This window comes from Vulpes vulpes, chromosome 14 (assembly GCF_048418805.1).
Source record: "Vulpes vulpes isolate BD-2025 chromosome 14, VulVul3, whole genome shotgun sequence".
Classification (NCBI taxonomy): Eukaryota; Metazoa; Chordata; class Mammalia; order Carnivora; family Canidae; genus Vulpes; species Vulpes vulpes.
The window spans coordinates 93,076,593-93,094,689 of NC_132793.1; the positions used below are offsets into that span (position 1 = coordinate 93,076,593).

Below are 18,097 nucleotides of genomic sequence, written 5' to 3' on the forward strand. Positions count from 1 at the left end.
ACTGAATTTAGAAGAGGATCTCAATTATTATTGGGGTTGGAGTGGAATGGGGGATATGTAGAACCAAACCAAGCTGTATAAAATCATGTCTTTCTTTGGTGACAAAAGAAAATGTTCCCCTTCTGATATAAGTGAAAGCAAATCAGAGTGCAAAATTCTACATTTATCTGTATATGTATTTTATATAACAGAAAGATATAAATTAAAATGTCAGCATTATGGGGCAGTGGGGCTAATACTTCATGTTTTTTTTTCTACTTTCTAAATATTTCACAAAGTGTATACTGCTTTTATAAATAGAAAATACTACAACATTATAAGAATATCCTTTACTTCCAACTTTTTAAGTATTTCTATGGACAGATCTCTGCCACTACAGCAATCTTGGATGAAGAATCATGAAATATGCTGCATGATTCATTGACTGCTGTACAGCTTTGTGATAGCATCGAAGATAACCTCCAAGGAGCTCATAAAAATAATTACCTGAAAGTTAGACAAATTCAGCATTTTTGTGACATGCAAATAAAGAAAAGGAAGGAAGAAACATGAGATAACACAAGAAAGATTTCATAAAAGGGACAGAGATAACTATATGTAAGAAGGAATAATGGATGTTACTAAGTTCTGTAAAATTTTGGCAGGTCAATAGAACTGAATGAGAGAGAGCCAACAAACCTCCCTCACTTGTTATTCAAAAGAGGAACAAAGCACTAATTACTCTCTGGCATTAAAATCTTATTTATATTTATAACCAAAACTTTCTTAAAAGCTTGTCTTCCTTTTCATTTGTAAGTTTCCTGAAAAAAAAAAAAAAGTGGCCAAGGCCAATTAAACTCTCATTCATGGGGACAATGAAATAAAGAGAGATTCTTCTTGGCATCATTTAGAGCAGTTTTATTTCAACTTTTTGAATAAAGTGGATCTCAATCCACAGCTCAACACATGACTCCTACCTATGTGTTTATTCCTATTACATTCTAGACACCTCCAGAAAGAGGTTAATGTAGTTTGACTTCTCTTTACTAAAAAAAAAAAAAAAAAAAAAAAAATTAAAGAGACTGTGAAAGCATCTCTGAAAAAAGTATTATTTTAAAGGTTTATTATTAGTGACCGATTTTAAATGACCAAGTTTTTTGTTGTTTTGTTTTTTAATTCATGAGAGACACAAAGAGAGAGTCAGAGACATAGGCAGAAGGAGAAGCAGGCTCTCTGTGGGGAGCCTGATGCAGGACTCCATCCCAGGACCCTGGGATCCTGACCTGAGCTGAAGGCAGTTGCTCAACTACTGAGCCATCCAGGCATCCCAATGGCCAAGCTTCAAAACAGCTTTATTTATGTCCTCAATGATTGGAGGACAAGCAGGAATATGAGAATAAAAGAACTAGTGGATTCTCACACCTAAAATAAAGGCATTTTGGCCAAAAAGCTTGAGATTTAATTGTTAGCTTTGACATCAAAAATTTTTGACTGAAAATACCAATAGAAACATATCTGAGAGAGATACTGTCTCTGCTTCTCTCTCTTTTTCTGCTTCTGTCCCATAGAAACCTAGTTCCCAAGCAATCTACTTGACTGACGGAATTGCAAGGGAGAAGAAATTATAGCTGTAGGACCCAACTACTTTACTTCACCTTATCAAATGCACTCACCAATTTATGTTCTTAGCACTTTTCCACAGTCTGACAAGAGTCAGGACTATTCTGGGGCTCTTGTCTCTGGGGATGGTGAGGACATTCTATCTTGACAACTCCAATCCAGCCACCAGGCACCACCCACAGGCCATTGATAGCTTTTCAACTTGTTCTAGGTGAAGAGGAAGCATGCAGACTTCAGTTGTCACCACTCTGTATTATAACTCATAAATTTACCTTCACATTCAAAACTCAACTCAAAAAGATTCACCTTTTCATTATAAACTGCTGATTGAACGCTTATAATAAATAGTCATGGATTCTATGGGTGTGGGCGTGCTGCTCTGATTTTTGATGGGGACTTCACTAAGTGCAGGAAGTTGCCTGTAAGTGGAGAGTTGTACAGAAAATGTACTTAAGAGATTGGTATCATAGCTGCTCAGAAAGAGTCACAGAAGGCTTTGGGAAGGACTCAAATGGAGATTGAGATTTAAAAGATTGGTAAATCTGAGTGGGTACAGAGAGGAGGAGAGGCAAAAGAAAGTAATGACTCATGTTACTAACCAATGTATGGTGCCCCAGAGCCTATGTTGGTTGCTGTACACACACTCCCTCTTGCTTCTCATCAGGAAACTGAGGCTCAGAGAAAGTAGAGTTCTCCTAAGATTGGACAGCCAAGAAATATGGAAAAATTGATTTAAGCTCATATCTGCCTCTTTCTTAAGCTTATGTCTTTTTCAATGCAGTGAACTCTATCAAGGATGTTTTTTGGAAAACAGATTGAGAGGAGCAAGAGTAAGGAGGATGAATACACAAGAGCTTCAGGATAGGTAGATCTTCCTTCCTAGAAACAGTGGTTGGGATGAAGCAACCAATCAAAAAAAAAATTTTTTTTTCTTTCTAGGAAGAGCAGAATTTAAATGACAAGGAGATGAGATTTACTTCCTGATTGCAAAAGTATTCCATGTTAGTAGTAGAAAATTAGGCAATTATGTAAAGAATCATTAGTATAAAATCAACCAGGGCTAGCTAACTGTTTCTGTTCTAACATATTGTTTTCCGGTCTTTTTTTTCCTTCAAATACATACATGTATTTATATATTAGAGTTTTTATAAAGTTAGAATTTGGTTTTCATATTTTTATAATCTGATATCTGAGTTAATAACATACCACAACCATATTGCATCTCATGTTCTCTTTGAAAACATATTTTTAATATATTGAAATATCTGATATGCATGGATTGCCATATTTTATTAAACTCCTATCATTTATTTTATTTTTTTTATTTTATTTTTTTAAACTCCTATCATTAAACATTGAAGTTATTTCTAGTTTTTCTAGCTTTTTAATTCAAAATGATGTCAAAATTTTCATGTCAATCATTTTGTTCATTTTTTATTTTTCTTTTAGAAATAATTTCTAAACAAAAAATTCAGCTTATCTGATTTCTAAGGTTATAGAAAACTGAAATCTATACTTAAATCTTATACCATTTTAGAAACTGAAGCTCAGGGCAGACTCTTGATAGAATAAACCAAAACCCTAGCAGAAGCTTGACCCAATCATCACTATCATTATCATTACCATCCTCCTCCTCCTTCTCTTCTTTTTCTTCCTTCTCCTTGTTAGCATCTGGAAGAGAGAGAGATTGAAGAGATTAAGGAAGGAGGCAGAGGGGAAAAAGAATACTGAAAAAGAAAATTAGTTTTCCTTTCTTTGGGGCAGATGCATTTTTTCCAAGTAAATGACTTTTTTTTTTTTTTTAAGAGTAAACTCTAGTGTTCTTGGGAGTGGAGGGAAGCACGCATTTCAGTCTTTGTCAAAGTAGATATTGGCTTTTTAATATCCAGTAACATTCAGAGGTGGTGCATCTACATCACTGCCGATGCATTTCCTCATTCGGACACCACCCAGTGGATAAAATCACCAGGTTTCGATTCTCGCTGCTCAATTTAACAGTTCTGAGACTTTGAACAAGGCCTTTAACTTCTCTGAACCTCAACTTCCACAGGAGTAGAGGATAATAAAGGGAATGTTTGGATCACGATGGTTAAATTAGATCCTGTATCATCATCCAACCATATATACTAGCTCCTTTCTCCCTTTCCTCTACACTTTTCCTTTCCCAGAGGGCAAGAAAGATCTTATTATTCTAAGAGATTTTTTTCAGTTTCAAAAGCTGTGTTCAATCATTCCACAAAGTTCTGAGTCTCTGGACACTGAGGATTCAAAGGCATTACCCATTCCCTTACGGGGACAGTCCAGCAAACAAGACAGGGAGGGTGACATAGAAATGAGCTAAGATTTCCAAGGGAGAGAATTTGGCACAGAGTTGTGTGTGTCCTCAAATAAGGAAGGGTCAAATCTATGTGAGGAGAGGGGTGCCAGACAAATTATCATTGAGATGAGTCTTACAAGATAAGTGTATGCTTGCCTGGCAAGGGAAGGAAAGAGAACATCCCTGGCATGGGTTAATGCTTGATCCAGGGGTGGCGGGGAGAGATTGGAGGTTGGCATAAGAGTCCTTAACAGAAGCTAAAAGTTATTCAAATGGCACTTCCTCTGTAGAGCCCTGTCTGGTCCCTTATACAGGAAACCCTCCCTACCTCCTTAGCACTTTATTTGTACCACATCTGTGGATTTCTTTGACATTTACTACTTCCTGCTTTGCATTAGAGCTATTTGTGGACTTATTTTACTTTCATACACACTAGAGAAACAGGGAACTGTTTTATCCTGGTATTCCCTACAGTGCCTTCAACTTAAAATTATATATACATATACATGTATGTGTACATACATATACATATATAAAATATATACATATAGTATATATAAATACATGTAATATTATATAGAGATTGGTCTTTCTGTTGCTTATATTAAATTATTAGTCAAGTCAGAAGGCAAATATATATAAATACATAAATATATAATATAAATATAAATATGTATTATATGTAATATATTATAATTATATATATTATATTATATATAAACATATTATATATATATATATATATATATATATATATATTTAAAGGATGAAGGCCAAGCTACTATCTTTCACATTCATTCTCTTTATCATGGTGGGGTTCTTGGGTTTTTTATTTATGGATTTACTATCAGTGAAAAGAGTTTTGTCTTTTAAGCATTGATAGACATACAACACTTTCTACTTCACCAATGAAAACAACCGAACAGGTTTTGCTCTGATGCCATTGATTCTTCTAGAATAGAGAAATAGTGCCATCTCCTTTCTTATTGCCCACCCAACTTAGAATATCTCAGGCAGAGACTGGGACTTGACAAGGAACCCCCAGAAAACTGATTTGCTAAGTTCCTAGTAAAGATGGAGAGTTGCTGGGATCCTGGGCCAGATGGGGGTGGGGGGCCAATTCAGGGACTTTTTTTCCTTCAATATTCCAGGTTTAGAACTCTTTTAATCAACTAATGGACTATTCTAGTTGGCTCCAAGTCAAACCTGCCAAGAAGACTGTTAATATTCACCTCATTAACTTGATTATTATGGGTAGTAATAGAAGTAATACTATATTACAATAATATCATTCATAATGGCTTCTGTTTATCGAGCATTAGGCCAGGCACTTTCTAAACACTTTGTCAATACTAACTAGATTCATATCTGAAGCTATGCAATGACTTGGTTACTATTAGCATCCTCATTTAGTAGATGATGAAACTGAGTCATAGAAAGCATAAGTATCTGTAACTTGCCCAAGAATCATCTGGTAAGTGGCGACCTTGAATTTGAGCCAAGAGCAATTTGCTAAGGAGTCTGAGCTTTTATCCTCTGTTCAGTTTCATCGACCCACCTGCTGGAGGAAATATTTTCTGTATCTTACAAATAAGGTGTAGAGACTTTAAGCTACTTGCCCAAGTCCACATGTTGGAAATGGTAGAGCCAGGATTTGGAGTCTAGTCCAGTCAACTCCAAAGCCTGAATCTGGGACTCTACGCTTTCCATTCAAGGTTTGTAATACATCTGCTTATAACTGCATGGTATCTTCTTTTACCTACAGGCTTTATCAGGCGATGGTTTCCTATGATGAAAGAGAAATGAAAATAGGATGGATCATGACCCTAGTATAGTAGTCATTGAGGTCAATTGAAATCATATTTGATATCTCTGTGAGTAAATTAATTTCAGGATATTTAAGGTCCTATGAGTGTTTCCTATATGATCTGTTGAAGATGACTTACCCCTCTTTGTTTTGCAGTGAAAACTGTAGTCACTTTACTACATTTTGTTATAGGCCAGGCTTCAGGCTATGGTTTAAGACAAAAGGTGTCAAGAATCCAGGTCAAAGAGGGGTGCTTGGGTGGCTCAGTCAGTTAAGCATGGGACTCTTGAGCTCAGGTCATGATCTCAGGGCTGTGAGATGGAGCCCACCCCCTCCCCATGGCTCTGTGCTGAGCATGGGGCCTGCTTGAGATTTTCATTCTCTCTCTCTCTCTGCCTTTCCTCCTCCCCCACATGTGCATTCTCTCTTTCTCTCTTTAAAAAAAGAAAGAAAGAAAGAGAGAAAGAAAGAAAGAAACCATATCAAAGAGTCAAAAGGAAGTATTTCAGAGGGATAAAAGATACAAAGCACAGTACCTCAAGATCAAATTCACCCTTTGAAATACTGAACTGATATAAACCAAAGATTAGGGAAGACAAATATGTTTTCATGCCCAGAATCAAGGTCTGTCTGGGTGCCTGAACGCAAAGGCCAAAGCAAGTAAACCCTTCATGTGGGTTTGGTGGACAAGTGGGGATGAAGGCTGCTCTAGATTGAGTTAAGTAGGAAATATATGATAAATAAAAGTAGTTGGTTGATTGATATTAGTGTAATTTGTTGTTTGTGAAGTCTTAAATGGGAAATCCCCTGTTCTTTCTCATTGGGGTTGTGTTTATACCCCATCAAATCTGTGGGATCAGAAGATGGACTAATAAATTTGATCACCACAACAAAATCATGCTAATTAACCTGAAATGTCTATCTTATGTGTCTCTTTCTTCTGATAATATACAATAAAATTGCCAGCTTGGGATTTGATTCCCTGAAGTACCAAAAGAGACCTCACAGAAAGCATAAAGCAAGCTGTGATTTCTTATCTATTCTGAGGGTGAAATCGGTGATATGTGTTTATTTATAGTTGGTGCCTACAATTGTCCCCCTTAAATGAAATCTGACAATTGGAAGTGGCTGCAAGAAATGGCAGTGAGTGCTTCTAAATAAATAAGATAGTATGGAAGCGAGGGACTTTCTTCCCACTCCTGTAACTAAATTTGACAAAGCCATCACAGTTTGCTTTGTAATCATCAACAACTACTTATATGACACATAATCCCTTAACAATCTACTTAGGCCTTACTGTTGCTTAAATTATTAAGCAGGTCAGAAGGTGATTGTTTTGGTCAAATTGGCAGCTAGAATAATTAACTTCTTAGCATTATAAATGATTTATTAAGGAAACTTAACAAATTGGGTCAGAAACAAAACAGGCTTTTTCTGTGATTTTAGTTTAGGTTTTTTTTTTTTTTTTTTTTTTTTTTTTTTTTTTTTTTTTTTTTTTTTCTGATCCTGATCTTCATGCTATGTCATAATCTTACTTTCCCATTCTTTAAAAATATCTTGGCAAGGTCCTATAACTTTTCCGTCCTTCTCAGATATTAAAACTCGGGTTAGACCATTTAAATTTGAGTCTCACATGAGATTCAAATTTCTTCTCCTTCCTCCCAACTGTCCCCAAAGCAGACTGGACTCTGGTTGCTTGAATTAAATTCTCTATCCTCTTGGTCAAGCTCTCCAGGCCTTCCTGATCTGACTCTGAGCAGGAAGAATTAAAGGCACAGGAGATTTCTATGTCCTTGATTGACCTGGTGTTGCAAAGAGGATGTCAGGGAAGAAGGTAAAAGAGGAAGGATCTCTCTAAATTGCTAGGAAGTCAGGTGGGGGTGGGGTTCTTGGCTTCACTGGTTCTCTTTGCAACTGGTAACCAACACTCATGGTATACTGTTTCTCCCTCAGGTAGTATAATAGTTTAACCCCCAAGACATCTTTCTCAAGATCATGTCTATTCCCTTGATATGTCCAGAAGTTCTCAGCCTACCTCTCCACTGGCCAACTGGTCTCCTGGGCAGCCATAAGTCTCCTGGCTCCCCTTTAGTCTCATTGCTTCCTCAATTGGAGATGGAACCAATGGGCCATCTTTGCACACTCTGAGGGTCAGGGAGGCCACTTAGATTGAGGAGGTGGCTCTGTCTTCTTCCCAGGAATACTGTATCATAGTCCCAGCAGGCCTCACTCTCGCAGGTTACTTTGATCTACGTCCTTAGTAGACTTCCCGCCTCTGAGGACCTCTCTTGACCAAACCTAGGCAAAGTCTCTGTGAGCATTTTGCCCCAAAACACAAGTAGGCCTTTGTTAAAGCCACACAAAATCTCTTTCAACCCTGGTCTCCTCTCTTATGGCAGCACTGGGACATGCTACAGTTTGTGGGTTCTAGCAAGACCATGGCTAGAGAATAAAAAGTAAGTTCCCCTTTCTCACAGGCACCTTCAGGATCTACCACTAATTCTTTTGAATCCTTGATTGTGCAACCGGTTATCTTTGAAATGAGGAGGAAGTATCCTCTCCCCATGAACCTGCACTCCCCAAATAGCTGAAAGATGTTCTCCTCATCTTTCAAATGGGTACTGTGCCCTTCTCTATGATGCTTTCTATAGGTAGACCAGCAATAAGTTGTGAAGTTGAGTTGAATGAACTATGGTAGGTGGTAGCAGACTCCATTCACATCACCTGGGAAAAGCGTCTGGCCCCAACTATACTTGGCTTAGTGGTGACTTGACAGTGTGGGGATCCTTATTTTGCAGTTGTAGATTCTGATTGTTGATTTCAGAAAAATATAAAAACTTAAGTCCCACTACACACACACACACACACGAGTTTTTGTTTGCAAGGGTAAAATAGATTTCATGTAAATTCTACTTCTCCTTTCCACAGCATCCTTTACTATCCCAAAAGCCAATACATGGAGAATCCCTGAAATTCTAATGCTAGCACTAGAAGGGAGTTGCCAAGTGCTGCTCTCTCACAAATTAACAGTACAACTGGAACACTTGTCCTTCTCTTGGTTGGAGTTCTTTCCAGAAGCAGTCATGCTTTTGACCACAATGTTCACTTATGATCCTTGATTCATCCTTGTTCCTATTATGCTAGGGAGCAGAGGCATGGGAAGAAGCACATGTGGTAACTAGGGCGAATTTTGTTTGCAAAAGTCAAATGGGTACTGTGCCCTTCTCCTGCCCACTGCATCCCCTACTTCCGGAAGAGCCAGAGCATTTCCTCCTCCTTTCCCTCAAGTGTCCTTTAGAGTTGTCCATGCTGCTTCTTAATAAGCATAACCCTGCTCCTTGTGCCTTACTGGAAATAAGCTCAGTGCTGACGGGATCTGATCTCTTGGGGGGTGGAGGGGAATGAGGGGTCAAAGCTACATTTGACCTTTTGTTCTACAGACTTACTTCATAGCTGAGCAGTCAAATTTTGATTTAAAGTTCTTTTTTTTCTAGGCCCTAGATCAGTTCCTTACCTTGGAGCATGTCCCCTCTGCTGATCTCATACATTTTTATTTTATTTGATACTTGATGTTATGCTTGGATTATAGAACTTCCATTCAGTAAAGGTTCTGTAACAAATTGTTCTTTTGTACAATTGCCAACTATCTCAGACTAAAAACATATTGGGGGAAAAAGCCAGATAAAAAATTAAATGGAGTCAAAATTAGGGACTGGCTAATAAAATCAGATTTTCCTGACACTTTTAGTCAATGCAAAAATAATTGTGGGAATATAAAAGGTTTTTTATGGTCAATTATTCTTGTCTTAGTAAGTATCTATAATCATAGCCCCTTTGGAATAGGTAATAATCCTCATAGAAAAAAAGTGAGACTTCCCTACAGATCCATAAGAAAGGTAAAACGTTATCACATGCATGCATAAAATATATTAATATTGAAATGTGCTAGCTTTAAGGTCAGCTGGGTAGATATCTTCTTTTCTACTCCGAAAAAAAATATATATATATACGTATACTATCTGACGTTATTGGGTTGCTGACATCCAATTGATCTGCATTATTCTTAGCTGGCAAGAGCCTATATACCTAAATGCCTCAGATAATAGGTATTACAGTATTAGGTAAAAAGCCTCCATGCAGTCTATAGCAATATCAAAAAGGTAGAAAGTGTAAAATAAGGGAGATTAAGATGACACCAGAAAGCTTTGAATGAGGTGTCATTTTGCATTTAGAGAGACAACCAGGGAAGTTAAGACAGAAGAAAAAAAATGCCGCTTTCTCACCAGCTGCCCTTAAAGGTTTACAAATGATCTGTTAACAGAAATGAGTTTCTCTTGGGCTTCAGACACCATTTATTACGCTGGGAGAGAGACAAAAAAAAAAAAAGAAAAAAAAGAGAGAGAGATGGAAAAGACCGGAAAATTATGCTTATTTGAAGGCAAAATGCTTCCCATCAGCAACATGATGAAAATGTAGCAAAGGTGTCAGCCAGATGTTGACATGTTAATATTTTTCATGAGGTCTTTCAGTGAGGAATGAGTACAAAGAACTTTTTGGGTGTTCTTTAGAATATGAATTGAAATGCATTGTTAGGCTAGATGCCTGGTCCAGGAAATCACGATTGTAGTTGATGATGAAGAGGAAGAGGAAGTGTGTCCCAAATAGGGGGCTTGAACCTCGATTCCCTGGCTGCCTCCCAGATGTCTTGTGCTACGAATGGGCTCATCTGATCTCTCCTAGTCAATTTCATTCTGGAAAGTAGCCAGTGGGCCTAGTTCATGACCCAGTGATGTCATTATAATTCATTCTCCCTACCACAAAGACTTCGAAACTTTCCAATTTACAATGGGTCTTTTTAATAAAGAAGAATGTCATGCCCAGAATTTTTAAGTGTTTCTAATGATTCATCTTTTTTTTTTCTATTTTAGCCTCAAAATGGCCTATCTTATTCTACTAAAGATCGGACTACCAAAATCATTCAAGGATTTTATGTCTTTGTTAAGTTTTACAGGCTGAACAAGGGTAACTGAATCTCATTATGAGAGCATCTTGTCTCAACAGCAGTAACAAAAACAACTTTATATCTTATGCATTAATCAGAATAGGGCACCTCAAATGTAATATGATTCAACTGATGCTTCATCTGGAAGGCTCACGTAGTAACTCTAAGTGGCATAAGTACCATTTTTAGTGATGTTCTGTCTTTTGAGCCAGGCTTTACAAGGGAGGGGAGGGGCGAGGGGCTGAGAGAGACACATGTAAGTCATTTAAGAGCAGGGGCTAAGGTATCATCTGTGTGTTCTCTCAACACCTCTCATAAGCTTTGTAAGGAAATATTCACTGATGAAGGTCATGCATAAATTGAGCTTAACGCTGGAGAGTTGGGACCCTCTCCCTGAACCTCACCTCTTTGAACTTGGTTAACCCTCTCTGCTAAAAAAAACTTTGCTGAGATGACTTCACTTATCCTTGGCCTGTATCTTTAAAATCCTGGGTAGTACAAGCTGAGTGGATGATCAATGCATCTGTGGCTTGCGCTGTAATTTAACTTGCTCTGTCTGACAGGAGATGTGGAATAGCTAAAGAGAGGCTTTACTTGTAATCTGCTTATCACCTTATCCTGGAGTGTTTGTGAAGAGCGAGACCTTTCCCGTACTCAGTCCCAGTTGAGGGTTAATGCTAAGAAAGAGAAATTGCCCTTTGGTGTGTCTGACGGAGCCACCAGATAAAGCCTCCTCCAGACACCTTGGGAACCCCCACCTTTATAGAAGGAACAGACACTGGCTTTCCTGAGCTAGCATCACTTGCTTCTCTTTATACACTCATTAACAGAAATAACTTACTATAATTAAGATGCGCCAGGAGTTGAGGTGTGTATGCGTGTGTGTGTGTGTGTGTGTGTGTAAATCCATATATTTTTTTCTACTGCTTTTCTCATGGATAGATTCTAAGTCAGATCTTCACTGCTGGATCATGATTAGCAAGAGACTTTGAGGAATAAGAGAGAGGCGGCCAGACCACCAGTGCAGGATGGAGAAGAGATATTGCTCATCTGAGTGTTGATGGACAACAGTGGCTAGGCCAAAGGGACAGGAGTGAAGGTGGAGGGAATTTAGTAGGAAGAAAGAAAAGAGAGAGAGAGTGAAAAAAGGCAAGGAGAGGGTTTTTAATAAGAAATCACAGTGTGGAGGAGTGCAGAAGGCAGGCAACTGAGGATAAGACAAAATCAAGGAGGGTTGGATGCAGAAGAATGGCTGTACCTAGAAAGGCATCAACCATTTCAGGAAGCAGTTTTTCTATTTTTACTGAAAGCTGAACCATAGCAGAGAGTCTGACAGTCTTAGGGTCTCATCGTCAGGGAATTAAGTCTCTTCCTGTTGACTTGCAGGTACATACAATTATTTGAAGTGAGTCGTCTATGAATCTGATAGAGGAAACATTGTCTTTCAAGGGAGCAGATCCTGGATTGTACGTGCTCTCAAAATGATCATATGTTAGTAGGACTGCTAGTTACATAAGCCAGTGATCACAGCCAAGGGGAAAAGTGTTATGGCCATGGGTATGAAGGCCTAGAAGGACCTTTACAGAGAGTAAGTAGGAGGGGACACAGGACAAGCTTAACAGAAGGGATACAATAATGACGATGGTAATGTGGTAATAAAAAAAAAACAATTGCAACGATAAAATTAAGAGCAGCTACTGCTGTTTTTTTGTTTCTGTTATGGGCATGTCTCTTCTGTAAACATGTCTGAATATGCATGGATCTGTAAACATGTATGTATGCAAATATGTGTGGATCTGTAAATTTGTCTAATGCTCACAGAATCTCACAATTTTATATCTGAGGATATTAAAGCCTAGAGAGCTTGTAAAACTCACTCAAAGAAGCATGCCCACATATTGATAAAATTTGACTATAGTATATTGGTATAAACATGCAATGATATCTACAGGATCCATAATGTACATATCAGAGCAAGGAAGAAGGGGGAAGATGTTAATGAAGGAAGGCACCATTAGAAGATTTGTTGGAAACCAGCTCAGTGAATAGTTTATATGCTGCCCATAGGAAACCACATTGTATCTAACAGGCACTAGGAAGGTTGGGGAGGTTTTCAGCAGGGGAGTCATATGGTTAGACTTGTATTTGTGATAGATAATTGATTAGAAGAGAGAAGAGAATTCAGATAGGGTGCCAATGAGAGGTTATGGCAATAGGCCAAGAAAACCATAATATGGACCAATAATCCATAGAAACAAACATGGCAATTTATTTGATCCCAACACTGACATCTACCACTCCTAGTGCCATCCCCTTTTTACGGCAAAGAGGATATAAATAATCTTCCCATGGTAGCAACATTAGTCATGGCAGAACTGGAACTGACACCCAGGTTCCAGAACTTGTTCTTATATTGACCACACCATATGTTTGAGAATGATAGTAAGAGGAGAGATGGAAAGTAAAACTTTGAGCCAAGGGATCCCTGGATGGCTCAGCAGTTCAGCATCTGCCTTCAGCCCAGGGCATAGAGTCCTGGAGTCCCGGGATCGAGTCCCACATCAGGATCCCTGCATGGAGCCTGCTTCTCTCTCTGCCTATGTCTCTGCCTCTCTCTCTGTGTGTCTCTCATGAATAAATAAATAAAATCTTAAAAAAAAAACTTTGAGGCAGATTTTAAAATCTTTAGTGAGTTAGAGCAAAATGAAGACATGTATAGATAAAGGAGAAGAGGGTGGAGAGTTGATGCAGGCATTTTTATAGGAGCGTGGGGGAATTGTGGTCAAGGTGATATGAAACATCAAGATAGTGACCACAGTTCTGACCCTGAAGAATTTGGAAATAAGCAATAATCATCCTTTTCTTTTGGGGGATGCAGAGGGAGCAGTGTCCTGCAGGTCCAGCCCCTATCTACAAAAGTGGATTCAATTGGACTGATGTGTACTCTGGGCATCTATTTTTTCCCCAAGCTCCCCCTAGGAGTCTAACATAAACCCTCAATTGAGAGCCATTGATTAAAGTCAAGGAAGGGAGAACATTTTCTGACAAGTAGAAGACAGGCAAAAATTTGCTGCTCACAGAGTGGGAATCCTAGTAGGATAAGTGGAAGTGTTTGAAAGAGAAGGAAAAGCAGCCATTCATGTTATTAATGCCATTGTACATGGATCTTTGAGTAACTTCCCCCTCTATTGCTTGATTTTATATTTATTCCACGACAATGATTCAGTCTGATTGCATTATTCTTTTACTGTAAGCTTCTAAAGTATTTTTGATAAGAGAGAAGTGGGATGTGAATACTAAAAAATAATAATGATAATAAGATGTAGAGATGTGTGACTGACTATTGGCTTGCCAATACGTAGAAGCTACAATTCATTAACTGCTGCCAGAAGGGTGCGTTTTTAACTATTCAGGCAGTGAGGGGTGATGGCTTGGGTTGAACCATCTATAACGCTGTATGCTGGCACCTCCTCTGCATTTCCCTTTCTCAGATATTCATCACCCCATATAACAACAGCAACAATAACAGCAAAGCCTGTGACCTCATTTAAACCAGGTTTATAATTAACAGAGAGAGAGAGGAAGGAAGGAAAGGAGGGAGGAAGAGAGAGGAAAGAAAAATGAAGGTGGGAGGAAAGGAAAGAAGAAGAGGGAGGAGGGAAGAAGGAAAAAGGAAGGAGGGAGAGAGAAAAGGAAGGAGGGAGAAAGGAAGAAAAGCGGGTGGAATGAGGGAGGGAGGAAGGAAAGAAAATAACCAGAAGAAGGAATTACACAGCAAGAACAAATAAAATGAATTTGATGGCAAGCCTAAGAGTGGAAGGAATGGCTGGAGGACAGGTTCATGACTAGCTATTGGGCTAATAAGAAGAAATAAGAGATGTGATCAAACTATTCCCTGAACTATGTATGGCACGTGTAGACAGAGTCACAGAATGTTGCAGTTTCACCTTTGTTTGTGCCCAGTTGATGCTCCTATAGAAGCAGGTGGAATTAATTAAAACACTTTTTTTAAAAAAAGATTATTGGGCAGCCCTGGTGGCTCAGCGGTTTAGCACTGCCTTATAGCCCTGGGCGTGATCCTGGAGACCCGGATCAAGTCCCACATTGGCTCCCTGCATGGAGCCTGCTTCTCCCTCTGCCTGTGTCTCTGCCTCTCTCTCTCTCTTTCTGTGTGTCTCATGAATAAATAAAATAAAATCTTTAAAAAAAAGATTATTAAGGAATAGTTTCTTTTAGTATTAAATGTCAGTTCAAAAACTTCATTTTGATTATATTTGAGAAATACATTATACTGTAAGAATAAGGAAACCATACTATCTTGGAAACCACTTAATTGCAGGTACTTGAGTTTGTCAGCTAAATACCAACTCTATCTTTGCGTCCAAGCCCCTTATTTGCATAAGGACAGTGTGATTTGACTTATAAGTGGCATATGTGTCAGCTGTACAACATGGCCGCATAAGAAGCAAAGTGGCGTGGTTGTGGCATAGATGACCCAGAGCAGGGAGGAACCTCATCTTGCTTACCTATGGGCTGTGCCATCACACCTATACATGAGGCTCTGTTCAGAACTTTAAGAGGGACACTGATGAGCTTAGGTACAGAGAAGATAACCATCATATATATTTTTTTCTTGGCTAGAAGACTTCCAGTGACATAATAATCTTCAAAATGTTGGTTGTCTTTTAAATACCATCCTAGAAAGTCTGTTAAAAATAATTTTGAGAAGGTCGATTGTCAGCTGGCTATAAGGAAGAACATTCTAATAACTAGAATTTTACTGGAGTTAGAATGGACCTCTCTAGGAGATACTAAGTTCACTTTAGCAAGAGGGATTCATCTCAATACTAGGTAATCACTTATTGGATCCATTGACAAAAGAGATTTGGGTATCGGGTGGGGAGAAAAAGTAGTAGAAATAATAATAGTAATAGTAATAATGAGTTCTAGTTATTAAGTACTTACTATATACCAAACACTGCTTTATATGTATCCTCATATGTATCCCAAAGACTGTTCTGTGAGATTAGTGATACCCTCCCTATCATACAGATAAGAAAAATGAAGCCCAGAAAATTGCTTCTAAATGGTGTAGCCCAAATTCAGCTCCACACTTTTAACAACCACCCTCACCTGCCTTTTAAGGTAGTTGCAATAAGAGATCTTCAAGGTCAGTTTAAACTCTAATGATCATTGATTTTAAAAGTTACACTTCAGGAGTTTAGATTAGTGGTTTGGAGTCAAACCAGGGTTCAAATCTGGATTCTTTCCTGTTATTAATGTGTAACCTTGGGTGAAGTACTTAAACCCTTTGAAGCTCATTTTCTTCATCTGTGTAACATAGATTACAATATTTAATTCACAACATTGTGAGGATGAAATAAGGTCATGCATACAGCTGTTCAGCAATGCCTAGTATTAGTTATTACCTTAACAAAAAGGGTGGCTATTACTTAAACAATACACAATAATAATAATATGTTCTAAGAATAAGATATTAAGATGATGTCTTGCACTACGTGTGACACTCCTAAGTTTTAGTATGTAATATTAAAAAAAAAAAAAAAAGAGAGAGAGAGAGACCCGACTGATTACTAGACCAGGTTTAAATCCTTCAAGAGAACAACCATTTGATTTCCTCCCTCAACCTCTTTTTTGCAGGTGGAGGAACGGACAGTTTGAGGAAAATATTTGCAATATGTATAGAAAAAGACATAGTATCAAGAATATAAGAAGACAACCCAATAAAGTAGGCAAAGAACAGGTGCTTCACGGAAAAAGATGCATGGGGTGAGTGAACATAGGAAAATAGGAAAACCTGATCAAACAAGTTATTCTGAGTTCAACTCTTTGGAAAAATAATCATCGCCAGTATAATAATTACAACATCCCACTCATTGTCTTACTTCTTCATCCATATTATCATATCATCACTCCATGTCTCTGCTCCCTTTATAGGAAACTTTAAAGGTTGGTCCATACTCACTTTTCCCACTTCCTAACTCCTCTCTTGCATTTGAATCAATTCAAACCCAGGTTTTTCTCTCTTTCTTTCTCATTGTAAAAGAGAAAATATGTTTCTCCTGGACTTGTCAACTGCGATTTTGAAATTGTGAAGGAAATTAATTCTACATAAATCATAGCAGAAAAGTAGGAGGAAACCAGGTCTTTAGTGAAATTACCAAGAATTCTAACTGGCTTTTTGGGGGGCGTGGGCAGAGGGAGAGGGAGAGAGGGAAGCTCAAGCAGATTCCATGCCAAACATGGAGCCTGATGCAGAGGCTTGATTCCACAACCTGGAGACCACCACCTGAGATAAAACCAGGAGTTGGATGCTTAACTGAATGAGCCACTCAGGTGCCCTAAGAGGGAGAATCTTAAGCAGGTTCCATGCCTAGCACAGAACCCAAGGCAGGGCTTGATCTCACACGCCAGAGATCATGATCTATGCCGAAATCAAGGATGGGATGCTTAACTGAAATGAGCCGCCCAGGCACCCCTGGAACTAACTTTGAAGCTTACTCTACTTTGGGACATTTTTCTTGTTATTTAACCAGTTCAAATGGGGTTTCTGTTTCCTGGAATAAACACGGATGAGAAGAGACACTGCTCTAAGACAGTCTCAGGATGAAGATGGATTCCCTGAGAAGACAGAATACGTGGGGAGGCAATTACTGGCAGCTTTTAAGGAGAAAATTTTTAGAGAATTTGGCCTATAAAAATGCCAGTCAGCATTCAATCTATGTAATTCCTGCAGATTTGTATCTAAATTGCACAGGACAATTCACATATGAGCCAAGACAATCAGTGAGAGATTCAACCAAGGTCTGAAAAGGTTTGTGCAAGGATGAGTCATAGGCTTTGAAAAAAAAACATCAAGACACTTTGAATTAAAATATACGACTTTTTGCTCTAGGATTCAGACTAAAACAATTGTAAAGTACGAGCTGTTTATCATTGAATTATAGAAGCTTTGTCTCCTTCTCTCCTCACGCTTTTTTTTTTTTCCAGTTACTTTTGCCAATATTTAGCTCTGACTTGGTAAGGTGTTAGAGACACAATTATAAAGAAGATATTCCTTATGTCCCTATGTAATATCACACAGTATAATGGGGTGGAAGATATATATGAAAATTATTGTTTATTTTCAGTATGGTGAGTGAATTTCTTGGGTTTGATTTTTTCTTTCAAGATTTTATTTAAATTCAAAAATTTTGTTAAAGTCTTTTTTTTTTAAGATTTTATTTATTTATTCCTGAGAGAGAGAGAGAGAGAGAGAGAGAGAGAGAGGCAGAGGGAGAAACAGGCTCCATGCAGGGAGCCTGATGTGGGACTCGATTCCTGGTCTCCAGGATTAGGCCCTGGGCCAAAA

General features: G+C 38.3%; 1 long non-coding RNA gene across 1 annotated transcript in view; it reads right to left on the reverse strand.

The window, feature by feature from the left end:
- LOC140595463 (uncharacterized) overlaps positions 1–18,097 on the reverse strand; it is a 123,960-nt gene that overhangs the window by 9,499 nt on the left and 96,364 nt on the right. Inside the window, exon 3 of the long non-coding RNA XR_011997093.1 lies at positions 3,223–3,270. This is a non-coding gene — a long non-coding RNA (uncharacterized lncRNA). The remainder of the gene's footprint in view (positions 1–3,222; positions 3,271–18,097) is intronic.